At 35.0% G+C, this 13,422-nt stretch overlaps 1 pseudogene; it reads left to right on the plus strand.

Annotated features, from left to right (window-relative positions):
* Positions 1-476: 476 nt before the first annotated feature.
* LOC110206785 (actin, cytoplasmic 1 pseudogene) lies at positions 477-13,202 on the plus strand (annotated as a pseudogene).
* Positions 13,203-13,422: the final 220 nt, after the last annotated feature.

Genomic DNA, 13,422 nt, shown 5'->3' on the forward strand with positions numbered 1-13,422 from the left:
AACAATCATATATTTGTTTATTTGGTGCACAGTAAGTATAAATTGTAGTGCTCATATTTAAATACAAAAAGCAAAGAAGTAAATACTTATCAACCAATGGGAGTCTATCATAAACTGAACACTTAATTGATTTTAAAAATGAATTCTGAATATGATTGTTTAGTGTTCTCCCATATGCAATATTTTACAAATTCAAATGTTAAAGATATTTTTAAAAAACATAAAAATACCCAAAAAGCTAATTTAGTTTCTTTTTCAATCACCTCATAGGAAAAAAAAAATGATTCCTTTATTCCTTGCAATCAGGAGTGGTCATATTTATGAATGAACAAATGAATTAAAAAGCATTTATTAAGAGTTTACTATTCGTTAATCTATGTGTTAAGCTCTGGCTTTACAAACACAAATGCAAAAATACTTTATGCCTTCTTGTACTTTACATTTTAATAGGGGAAGACAACTCATAAAGGGATATGATGTCTAAGAAGGGACATTTTGGTCTAGAGTGTTATATGGATGGTAAGTGAGGGTCATATTGGAGTAAAATGATACACTCCTTCCAGGAACAAGGGTAGGATTGATTTCCAGGAGAGGGGTACAATGAGAATGCAAATGTAAGAATAGCATGTTTAAAAATAGGAAAGACAAATGTCCATGAAAGAAGACCACTAGGCAGCTAATAAAGGCAACTGCTATGCCCTCAATCTTTCAGAAGAATTCAAAATGTCTGAAGTAGCCAGTTGGACATAGGGAAGCTTTCCAATTGTTCTCTGGGGTAATTCAATATTGGATGCAATCAGTCCATTTAAAGCCTATAAAAGTTATTTTGGGGGGAACTGAGAAAAGAAATTTAACTAGTACTTTCACTTCAGGAAAAAAAGGAGCAAAATATCTAAAGAAAAAAATGCACTCTTTTTGTTAATCCATAATTGGGAATCCTCTAGCAAACATTGATTTTCATGAAACACATTCTTAAAGAGGGAACAACAATAAATCACTAAAATTTGCAAAATGTTTTACATACAGTATCTTATTTGGATTTCACAAGAATTGTATAAGCTTGGAAATGAAGGTATTCCATTTTTTTTAAACTTAAATGAAGAAACAGAATCGGAGAGGTTAAGCTAGTGAGGGTAAATGGAAGAACTAAAATCTAGGTCCCACTGACTCTTTTAATTTCTTAACCTCCCTCCTCACCTGTTTTTCTTCCTTTTCCTTTGAGTCCTCAAAGCCTCTATTGCCTTGTACAGTAAACATAATTTCGTTTTTCCTTCTTATTCATTTCTCCAATGGGCAAAAGGGATACATAGAGGAAATGAAGAATGGGTAAAGTTTCTCTAAGGTTGTCCTTTAATATAAAACAAAGCTTTCCTCAGATTTGGGGGAGGGGCAGGGTGATGAAATAATATGTGGAAATGTAATTATTTTTATTTAACTTTAACATTTAGAAATATATTGATGCTCTATGGAAAAGATATAAGCAAACTATTTCAGTCACATATTGATATTTATGAAATATGCTGATATTAGAGTAAAACCTTGATTTCCAGAATGCTTGGGAAACGTTGTTCTAGATACAAGCATTTATTGGGAAGCTGAAACTTAAATTAAGAAAAACATGCAAAACAACAATAAAGTTTTTATTTTAACCCTTGTTTAAAATATTTCTAAAAATGGTTAGTTCATTTTCAGCAAGTTCAGGATATTGAATTTTGCTTTCATAGCACACAATTTTGAAATGCTCATGAGTCATCATTCTGAACTACGACCTATATTTGGCTATGAATATATCTATCTTTTTAGCTGTTCAATTACTTAAATATAACTAGATACATAGAAATCACATATTTATTTGCAGATAGTTATATATTTACAAAGATATCTGCATTTACCTTATTTCCACAACCATAATTAATGTCGACATTTGGATTCCAATCCCTAGAAGTTTGTGGTGTGTGTGTGTGTGTGTGTGTGTGTGTGTGTGTGTGTGTGTGTGAGAGAGAGAGAGAGAGAGAGAGAGAGAGAGAGAGAGAGAGAGAGAGAGAGAGACAGAGAGACAGAGAGACAGACAGACAGACAGACAGACACAGAGACAGAGAGATATATATTTGATTTTTGAATTCACTTTCTTAACCTTTTCCTTCTTTAATTGTGTCCTTGCCTCCAACAGTCCTGTTCCATAGTCAATATCTTGTAGTTCCGACAAACTGTAGGGCATCCCTCTCATAACTCCCAGTCTCATAAACGTCAGAGTCCTTGAGCTAGAATAGCTACATCTCTTCTCTGTATGGTAACGGTAAGGGGATTGGTGTAATACTTTAATATTGTCAGCTGAAGCCTTCATGTGTGTGCTTCTCACTCCTTCCTAAGATAATCAGTTGAAAATCATTAAGCCAGTCAGTTTCTAGAAATAGGTATTTACTAAGCTGGTTCAGTATGAATAGTTGTTATGAAACATCTGCCCAAAGTCTATAAGATATTTTCCACCAGGTCCAGGTAAAGGTGGGCCCAAGCTTGGAGAGCACATATAGGTAAGATAGTTATTCAGCCTTATTGCTGGAAGTCCCATTTTTCCATTCACGCTATGTTCAAGAATATTAATTTTAAGCATGACAAATTTGATTGGTTGAAGAAACATGATTGTTGCTTGGTGGTACGTCTGTAAAACAGAAACACAAGTTCTGATCCAGAAAGTAGAGGGACTGGCAATCCAGGAAAGAAAAGTTTTGGCCAAGCTCCCAAGAAGGAATTGTTTGGAGTAAAGAGAAAGCTTCAGTCTTAGCTTCATCCTTAGTCTTCTTCCCTCCCTTTGTTAAAAAGGAGAACCTGATGAACTTTGGAGGGCTGGGGGATTTGGGCTTTTTGTTTGTTTGTTTGTTTGTTTTTAAACCACTGTCTTAGCACTATTTTGGACTGAAAATTAACTTGAAATCAGTTAGAGAAGTCAACATCATATAATATGGTATTCAAGGGCCTGGTAAGGAAATAGACCACATTTTAATGGCCAAATTCTAGAATGTCCTACTGGGAGCAATGTGACTTGGAAGGGAATCAATAGATGAGAATAGTGGTGACTTTCTGGAAAACAAAAGGTTTATCTAATGATATATGCCACTCCCTGCATCTCCCATTCATATTGACACTTCAGATTATTCTGTGTATTCTGTGGCAGTCCACAATCAAATTTGAGATTTCTGTTAGTGCCAAGAAAAAAAACATAGAGAAAAATAAGATTACATTTTTTTACTCCATTTCCTAAGTTATTTTGAATTTTTGTCTTTTCATTGTCAAACATCTTGATAGGTACCCATGCAGGTGCATAGTTTTGAAGTTCAGAAAGTTAGGAGTAGAGCCAGGTGATGAATGAAGTTTCTTCAGCTTGGGTTCTTCCACAAAATAGAGTATTGTAATAAAAATAATAATGATCATTTGGACCACCTAGTAGGATCTCAAGGACCTCCTGTGGTCCCCAGGCCACACTATAAGGACTACTCTTCTAGACAGAATATAAACTGCTTGAGATTAGGGACTCTTTCATTTATGTTTTTCTAGCTCCAGCACACATTGACTGGAACATATTAGGTACTTTGTAAATGTTTGTTTATTTAATATTATTTTGATCAGGAGGCTTATGTTCAATTATTGGTTCTGCCCCTTTTTGGTATTGGGACCTCTCTGTCATTCATTTTCCATTTTGTTCAATCCCAGTGTGAACTCTATTTCTAAAATTTCTAAGATTAGAGGAATTGTAATATTTTCACTAGAGCTTGAATAGGCACATTTTTAATTTTTTTGTGTTTTGAGGTAATTTTCAGAATGTCTCCAAAATTCATTAACTTTTTAAATATAAATGTCATATGTTCCATGGACATGCTGTAAGAAAGCAGTAAAGAAGTTGCAGTTAGCAAAAAATATTGATTTTTAAGAGTTTTGTAATTTGCATTCATCTTAAATTCAACTGATACGCTGTTTCATACTTGAAAAATACATTTAAAAGTATCCTTTCAAGTAAGATTTTTCCCATTTCTAGGGTCATTGCTTCCTTTCCTTCTCTTCCCCTTTCTAAAGTGCCAAATTGAAACTGACATGAAGTTGGCATACACACAAACTATTTTCAACTTCTGTTTTTAATCTTGACATAATCATGAATAGAATTTCTCTAACTTAGAGTTTCTCTACTACTGTACATCAGGCAGTCTGGTGAAATGAACCCAAAAGTGTTCATTTGACTCTGAGGGAAACAACTGTTCAAAGTAATCTAAACTTTTTTTTCCTCTCTAGTTGAGCTTATCTCTCCTACTACAGACTCCCATTTATGTTGTTTTTTGTTTACCCCTCACATTCTCTTTCTCTGCAGCCTCTTGTTCTTCTGTTGTTTCTCTGTTTTTTCTTGTATCAATGTTCATGAAAGAAAACATGAAAAATGCAAAGTATAAACAAATTTGTCACAAATTTTCAATTTCATCATCTATCCAAAGACAATTACTGAGATCATTCAGGGGAAAGATATTTGTTGGTGATACTAGTAATTCTTCTTTGTCTGTAATTATTATGCGATCCTAAGTGCTAACATTTTCCCTCTAAGTAATTTCTTATTCCAGAGTTTTAAAATTATAGAAAATCAATTTGGCAGGTGCAAAAAGTAATATCTTATCTTTCAAAACCCTAAATCCCCCCTTTTAAAATCTTTTTCTATTTAAATGAAGTTCATATACCACATAACTTACAGGAATGCAAATATTAAAAGTTATTCCATAAGATGTTTTCTCCCCATATGATTTGTTTACTCTCAATGATAAGAAGTCATTTGATCAGTAACTCTTTGTTATAAAAGTGAAGATGCTTGACATAAAGAAGTTAAATGTTTTTATGTTATTGAATTTTTGAACTCAAAGAATTTTCTCTTTCTCCTTCCTATTAATCTGAGAAAAACAGAAAATTTCATTTCAGAGCAAGTCACTAGCAAGGTTTTTTTTTGTTTGTTCGTGTTGGTCAGGAAATCTCCATTTAGTGTAACAGAACCTGTTTATGTATACAACATATGTACATATCATATAAACATGTGCATTTATACCTGTAATATACATAGAAACATATCTTTAAAGAATTTATGTGCATATATATGTATATATACTAATACATATATTTGTATATATGTACACATATACAAATATATATTTGTGTGAACATAGTGTGTGTGTATATATACATATACACATATATATTTATTTATTTATGCACACACAAATATGCACACTTACATACACATCCCAACACTGTTCTTACTTCCATGGCTGTATTTATTTTCCCACTGCATGAAACACTTATCAGCAGTCCCTATTGGCTTTTCTAAATCCTCCCCGTCTTTCAAGGCCCAGTTTGAATACCACCTCCTCTGTGAAGTCTTCTCTAACAACTATAAATACTAATGAATTTTCCCTTCTATAATTGCCTATAAAACTCAGGATTTAATCACTATATTCTGCCATTGTTTTTCCCTAATCTATGAATTTTTGCAAACTTCTGTACTTGGATGCAGTAAAAACAAACAAACAAACAAACTACAGTACTGGGGATATATAAGAATACTTATATAAAAAATCCTTTTTTACATTTCCTCTTTTAAAAGGAAAAAAAAGAGAGAATTCATGCCTTTTAGAACTAAACTTTAAAAGGGAAAAAAAGTTGTTTTTTTTTTAACTAGCTGTCCATTAAATGAAACATACAGATAAGGGTATATATTTGGCATTTGCTTACTAGTGTAGAAATAGGTTCTTTCCTCCTACTCTTTGCTTTCAAGATTAGACTGACATTTTGTGACATTCAAAGGTTAGATGCATTTGGTCATTGATGTTATTCTGAGCCATCTACAACAGTGCCCTCCTTACAAATGGGTTCACTTTTGCCCTAATCAAAACACTTAGTATTTTCTAAAGCCTATACCTCTTAGGGCACCTAGCTCAATATTATTGCCATATGAGAGCTTGTTAAGTAGTGGGCAAAAACACAAAACATCCTAAGTTACACATGAAAAGACATTTCAGATGTTTCTAGGTCAGAATGTGGATTCAGGTGCTTCCCATTACATCAACTCATGACTACATATTAAAATGAAAAGTGGGTTGGATTTGGCATCAAAAAGCCTGAATTCAAATCCTGACTCTGCCTCTTGCTCCTGTGTGACTTTGGGCAGTCACTTTATCTTTCTCATCTTCAGTCCTTCATCTGTGAAATGAAGGGTTAAACTAAATGATGTATAAGATCCCTTTCAGCTTTAAATCTATAATCCCATGATCCCATAATCTCAGAGGAGCTAGCCTTACTCAATATTTATTTGGTGAACTGAGTACAAATGAAAATGAAACAATCTCCTTTAAACTGTAAAAACTGGGAACCAGAAAAAGCTTAATATAAAATCATACAAATATAGACATAGTTGTTTGTTTTTGCTCTTAAATACATGTTTACCTGCTACTGTCATTCGTATAAAAGTATTAATCTTTTCTGTATTTTATTAAAATTAGAGTTGCATATTTTTATAGAAATATTTTTAGGGAAAGGAGAAATGAATGGGATTCATGATTTTTGATGAGTACCCCAAGAGATGTGTTGTTTGTCCTTTTTGAAGAGAACTAATGATATCATGGGGTGGTGTCTTGATTTACTCATGAATTGGATTAAAGTGAGGCAGAGTTGTATAACTTCATTAGCCTTAGCCTTAGTCTGTGTTCCAGTCTTCAAAGTCCAGTGACAAGATAAAAGTCAGGATAACTGGTGAATGCCCAGAATACAGTGATTGGTGTCTTTGATGTTTCACTAAGCTCTAAGTGCTCCAAAACACTTGCTTCAAGTGTCATCATGACTGTTGGAACAAATTGTTAACATATGCCCATTCCCAACAGATAAGAGGGACTTAAATAAGAGCTCTTGTAAAATGGTCATATAATTTAGGTTTACTTCATACTATAATCCATAACTAATTCACTCCCTTTTTTCTATATCCTGTTATAGGAGTAACTTGTATAGTGGCAAAAAAGTAGAAACTTTGGGGTCAGTAGACCAAAATTTGGCTCCTTGATCTGTTATTTGCTGGCTGTCATATTGGAAAAATCATGTAGTCTCTCTGGGTCTCATTTTTCTCATTTTTGAAATGATAGGGTGAGAATAGATGATCTCTAAAGTCCCTTTCAGATTTCAATCTTAAGATTTCACCATCACTCCCTACCTCTATGTATGGAATTTTTCTTCTTCCTTTTAGCACTATACTCAGAGATCATCCTTACATTTTACATACTCTCTCATATATCATAATTTGGTTTAGAAAACTTCTCCAGTTGAATCATACATGCATTTGCTACTGTTGTTATGTTATTTCAGTCATGTCTGATTCTCTGTGACCAAATTTGGGGTTTTCTTGGCAAAGATACTGAAGTAATTTGCTGTAATAGAGTAGTTTGCCATTCCCTTCTCCAGCACATTTTACAGATGAGGAAACTGAGGCAAACAGGGTTAAGTGACTTGTCCAGGGAAGCACAGCTAGTAAGTGTCTGAAGTTAGATTTGAAATCAGTTCCTTCTGGCTTCAGTATTGGTGATCTATCTATCCACTGAGCCACCTAGCCACCTAGCCATATGTGTGTAAATATGTACATACAAACATATATTTATGCTAGTATATCTAGATGCTAATACTTCTATTTAATAAAAGTTTAATAAATATATCTAATCTTATTGCCTAGCTGCTAGAACCTTCCACTTGGAGATTACTTCCCATCTACTGTATATATACATATATATATATATATATATATATACATGTGTATACATATATATGTATATATATGTATATATACACACATACATATATACACATGTATATATATACACACACACATATACATATAATATATATATTTACTGTGTGTATATATATCTGTATATATATATATATAACACATATGTGTGTGTATATATATATACATATATATATATATATATACAGATACACACACCTTAAAAGCACCTACTTTTTTACATATGATTCAGTTAATGAACATTTATTAAGCCCCTGTTATGTGTCAGGCACTGTGTTATGTATTGGGGATACAAAAAAAAAGGCAAAACACATTTCTTTTCCTCAAGAATTCACAATCTAATGGGGGAGATAATTATCAAGCAAATATGCACAAACAAGCTACATACAGGATAAATGGGATTTTTTTTGGAAGGCACTAAAATTAAGAGGAGTTAGGAAAGGCTTCATTTAGAAGATGCAATTTTAGTTGGGACTTAAAGGAAATTAAAGAAGCTGGTAGGAATGAAAAGACAATGCCACAAAATGCTCAGGGCCAAGGAATGAAGTGTCTTGTTCTTGCAACAGCAAGGAGGCCAGTGTCACTGGATTGAAGAATATATGGTGAGGAGTAAGGTATAAGAAGACTGGAAATGTAAGTGGTGCCTAGGTTGTGAAAGGCACCATTATGAAATATGGCAGATCAAAGGTTCAAACTCTGAGCATATCGTATTAATTAAATAATGCATGCCAATGGCATAGCAAATCAAGATCAGATTTCCTAGCGAGGAAACAAATTTTTATACATTAAAAACAATTAATCAAGTAATACCAATTAATCACAAGAAAACAATCTGGATACAAAATTAGGTCATCTAATTTCTAATTGGAGGAAAGATTAAGAACTTTCCAAATTGAGAGGAGGAGAAAAATAAGGTTCAATCCCCTGCAATCAGAAAAAAGAAATGTCTTACCATCCCACCCCCAAGTATCTGTATTCAATCAAAGGTACATGAAAACAATAAGTGATTAACCAGTATGGAGCCAGTTTTCAGATAAGACATATGATTTGCTTGAGATGTATAACTTGGAGAAAATTCATTGCATTGGTCTTTGGATTTGACTGGGTTTCTCATCAGCATAACCTAGGTCCTGAGTTAGGTATCTCTAAGCAGCAGATAGAGGTAGCCCAGTTTCCCAGTAACATAGATCTCAGTTCAAACAATGCAATAAGGTTTTCTCTCAATTCCTACAATTGAGTAAAATTTTCTCACGAGGCGAAAAATTGAATTAGACCCATAATTGAATAAAAGAGAACTGAGTTTCCTCCAGAATTGAGTCACAAGGAATTGATGTGGTTCACTCAATTCCCACTACCACTTGCTGTTCTAATCCCCTCAGAATGCCAGACAGAGGGTTTTGTATTTAATCCTGGAGGCAATGGGGAGCCATGGGAATTTGTTGGGAGACATGATTGGATTCACTTTGAGAAAATCACTTTGGTGGCTGATTGGGGAATAAAGGAGTTCATAGTGTATGTCAGGCACTGTGGTAAATAGTTTACAAATATCTCATTTGATATGAAGGATGGACTGGAGTGGGAAGAGATGAGGCAGGCAGACCCAGCAGCAGCAGCCTATTGCAATAGTCCAGGAGCTAAGTGATAAGGATTTGCACTAAAGTGGTGGCACTGTCAGAGGAGAGAAAGGGGAGTGTTTGAAAGATGTTACAAAGGTACAATTGATGGGCCTTAGCAACAGATTGGATATAGGGTATGACAGATAGTGTAGCCAAGAATAACACCTATATTGTGAGTCTGGGGAACTTAGAGATCATTTCCCTCGATAGTTATGGGGAATTTAGGTGGGGTTGGGGAAGTTGTTTAGGGAGAAAGAGAATGAGTTCTGTAGGAATTTGTTATAAAAAAATCTAATGAAAGAAAAATTATTAAATTGCTACTTACAAGAAGATGGACTCTTTGCTGTGTGGGAAATAGGGTATTGGCACTATTAATAGAGCCATATCAGTATGGAGGTTTTTTTATAATAAACATTTCCCATCCCCAATCTATTCCATGTGTGGAAGTAAGAGAGCTACTGGTTATAGGACATAAATTATTGAGTATAGATTGAATGGTAAAATTTGTCATAGAACAACAAAATGATCTTCAAAAAATGTTAATAACGTCTTGATCCTTGGAGAGAAACTGATGTTGTAGGTATTAAAAATGAATCAAAAATTCAAAAGATATTTATGTTCTTCAGAAATTCAATTTAATTCAGAGAGATAAATTGATATTTAGGAGCTTTGTTATTGAACAGAATAACACTGAATAATTCTGTCAACATTCCATCTACGCATAGCCCATGACACAGTTAATAGCAGGGTATTGTCTAAATTGAATAGTGAGGTTAATAATATTGATGAGTGTTACTGATTTCATTTAAATAGGGCTTTTGTGGCTAAGAAACAGTCATTCCAATTTGCAGGCCATATTTGTAAAAATGCTGAAGATTTATTTTTGCATAAATTAAATCACTCTTAAGTGACTGAGTAGGGTGGAAGACAAACTTATAGTCGGTAATTCACTCAAGAAGTTTGAAAAATGCGAATCTCAATAGCTTACAGAAAGCTTCAGAGTTAAAAACCAAGAGCCTGTGCCTTTTTGAGATATGGCCCTGAAAGAAATACTTTTTCAAGAGCCTTTTCTATTTTGAAAAGCAAATATCATATAAATACTGTTCCTCTGGGCATTGATTTTCCCTGAAGAGAAAACATAGATATTCCTTTAGTTACATCCTTATGTACTACTCTTAACTTTCTTCTAAAAACATTTACTGTTTTTCCATTGTGCTGATTAAATATCATTTTCAAAAATAACTTTTAGTTTAATTTACATACTAAAATATTATAAAATAATGACAAATAATAATACTTATTAATATATTTTGGGTCACACTTATAGATTTACAAAGGACTTTTCAAATATTATTTTACTTTATTCTCACCACAACCCTGAGATGTAAGTACAGTCATGATCTCTATTTTGTAGATGGAGAAACTGAGGAGAGGGAGATTAAATGATTTGCCTAGGCTCATGTAGCTAATAAATGTCTGAGGCTATATTTCAGCTCAAATCTTCCTGACTCCAGGTCTAATGCACTATCCGAAGTACCAAATGAGATATTTGTAATGTTCTTAGCACAGTGTTTACTATATATATATCTTATAGTAGATAATATATACATGCTTATTCATTTCTCTTTCCTTTTTCTGTGTAGCCTGGCTGCCTCATTGTAATGAATTTATACAACTTAAAAATACAACCTTCATGTTGTTATTTGAGGCCTGTTGAAAGACCCCCTTGCCTAAAAATATTTCCTTGAATACCCTGCTAGCATTGCACCTATACTCAATCCTTGACATTGAAGGCCACAGTTAAATATAGGCTTATATCATTTGGAATGGTATACCTTACCACAATATATTTACATAAACTCATTAGGACATAACTTGGCTCTAAAATAATTAGCCATAGAACATATTACTTTCGATATGTGAAAGGATGGTGGCCATACACCAGTGGCAACATGATCACACAGATATGGACATGAGAATATTAAGTTCTAGAGCTATGGATGGGGAAGGAAGGAGGCACTATAGGAAGATCCTAAAAAGAAGAAAGATGAAAGTAGAAATACCATAGACTCATGGTAGATTAGGTCCCAGGGATCTTGGTCTTATCTTCCACCAAATGCAAGCATCTTCTTTAAGCCATCTCTGATATAAATTTTGTGTAATTACAAAATAAGTGGAAACAATCTAAAATAGCAAAATACACAAAATATTTTCCCATTTTAACATACATGATAAGAATCGTTTTGTCTTGTTTTGTTTTTTCTCAGCCTTTCTGTATTGAAAGAGATTTTTAAAAGATTCATTTAGTGGGGCAGCTTGGTGGCACAGTGGATGGAACACTGGCCCTGAAGTTAGGAGGATCTGAGTTCAAATCCAGCCTCAGACTAAACACTTGATACTTACTAGCTGTTATGACCCTGAGCAAGGCATTCAACCTCAATCGCAAAAAAACCCAAAAGATTCATTCAGGGGGCAGAGCCAAGATGGTGATGAAAAGGCAGAGACTCTCCCCCAAATCCCTATAAACAATTTTAAATAGACCTGTGAGCTCTTCCACCCAGTGTGCACTTGCCTCCTCCCCACCTCCAGGTGCAGCACCACCTCCTCTCTCTCTGTCTCTCTTAAGGGTTTAAACTTGCCACTTCAAAATTCACCAAGGATGATGATATTGCTCCTCTTATTGTTGACAATGGCTCTGGAATGTGGAAAGCTGGCTCTGCAGGTGATGATACCCCTCTGGCTGTCTTCCCTTACATTGTTGGGCACCCTAGACATCAGGGTATGATGGTCAGTATGGGCAAGAAACACAGCTATGTGGGGGCTGAGGCCCAGAGCAAGAAAGCTATTCTGACCCTGAAGTACCCCATTGAACATGGTATTGTCACCAACTGGGATGACATGGAGAAGATCTGGCATCATACTGGCATCATACTCATCTATAATGAGCTCTGTGTGGCCCTTGAACAGCACCCAGAAGTCACCCCTGAACCCCAAGGCCAACAGAGAAAAAATGACTCAGTTATGTTTGAGACCTTCAACACCCCTGCCATGTATGTTGCCATCCAGGCTGTGACATCCCTGTATGCCTCTGGTTGTACCACTGGTATTGTGATGGACTCTGGTGATGGTGTAATCCACACCATGCCCCTCTATAAAGGTTATGACCTTCCCCATGCCATCTGACATCTGGATCTGCCTGGCTGTGATCTGATGGACTACCTCATGAAGATCTTGACTGAGAGAAGGTATAGTTTCACTACCACAGCTGAGAGGGAAATTGTGCATGACATCAAGGATGTCGTGTTACATTGTCCTAGACTTTCAGCACAAGATGGCCACTGCTGCATCTAGCTCCTCTCTGGAAAAGAGTTCCTTGATGGTCCGGTTATCACCATTGGCAACAAAAGGTTCCAATGCTCAGAAGCTCTCTTCCAACCATCTTTCTTAGGTATGAATCCTGTGGAATCCATGAAACTACCTTCACCTCTATCATGAAGGTTGATGTTGACATCTGTAAGGATTTGCATGCCAATTCTGTATTGTCTGGGGGTACCACCATATACCCATGCATTGCTGACAGGATGCAGAGGGAGATTACGGCCCTAGCTCCCCGCACAATGAAAATCAAGATCATTGCCCCACCTGAGTGCAAATACTCTGTCTGGATTGGAGACTCCATACTGGTGTCTCCTCTCACTTTCCAGGAGATGTAGATCAACAAGCAGGAGTATGATGAATCTAGACCCTCCATCATCCACTGCAAACACTTCTAAATGGATTGTTTGTGGGGTTTTTTTGTCAAAGGGTATGACATGATAATTGTCCCCCCACAACCAAAGAAAGAGATGAGATTGGCATGGCTTTATTTTATTTTATTTTTATTTTATTTTATTTTATTTTGTGCTTGACTCAGGATTTGAAAACCAGACCAATGAAGATGAGGAGCAGTCTAAGTATGTTGGAGGCAAACATTCCCAAAGTTCTACAATGCAT

This window comes from Phascolarctos cinereus, unplaced genomic scaffold (genome assembly GCF_003287225.1).
Source record: "Phascolarctos cinereus isolate Bilbo 61053 unplaced genomic scaffold, phaCin_HiC Scaffold_5;HRSCAF=322, whole genome shotgun sequence".
In the NCBI taxonomy this organism is placed as follows: domain Eukaryota; kingdom Metazoa; phylum Chordata; class Mammalia; order Diprotodontia; family Phascolarctidae; genus Phascolarctos; species Phascolarctos cinereus.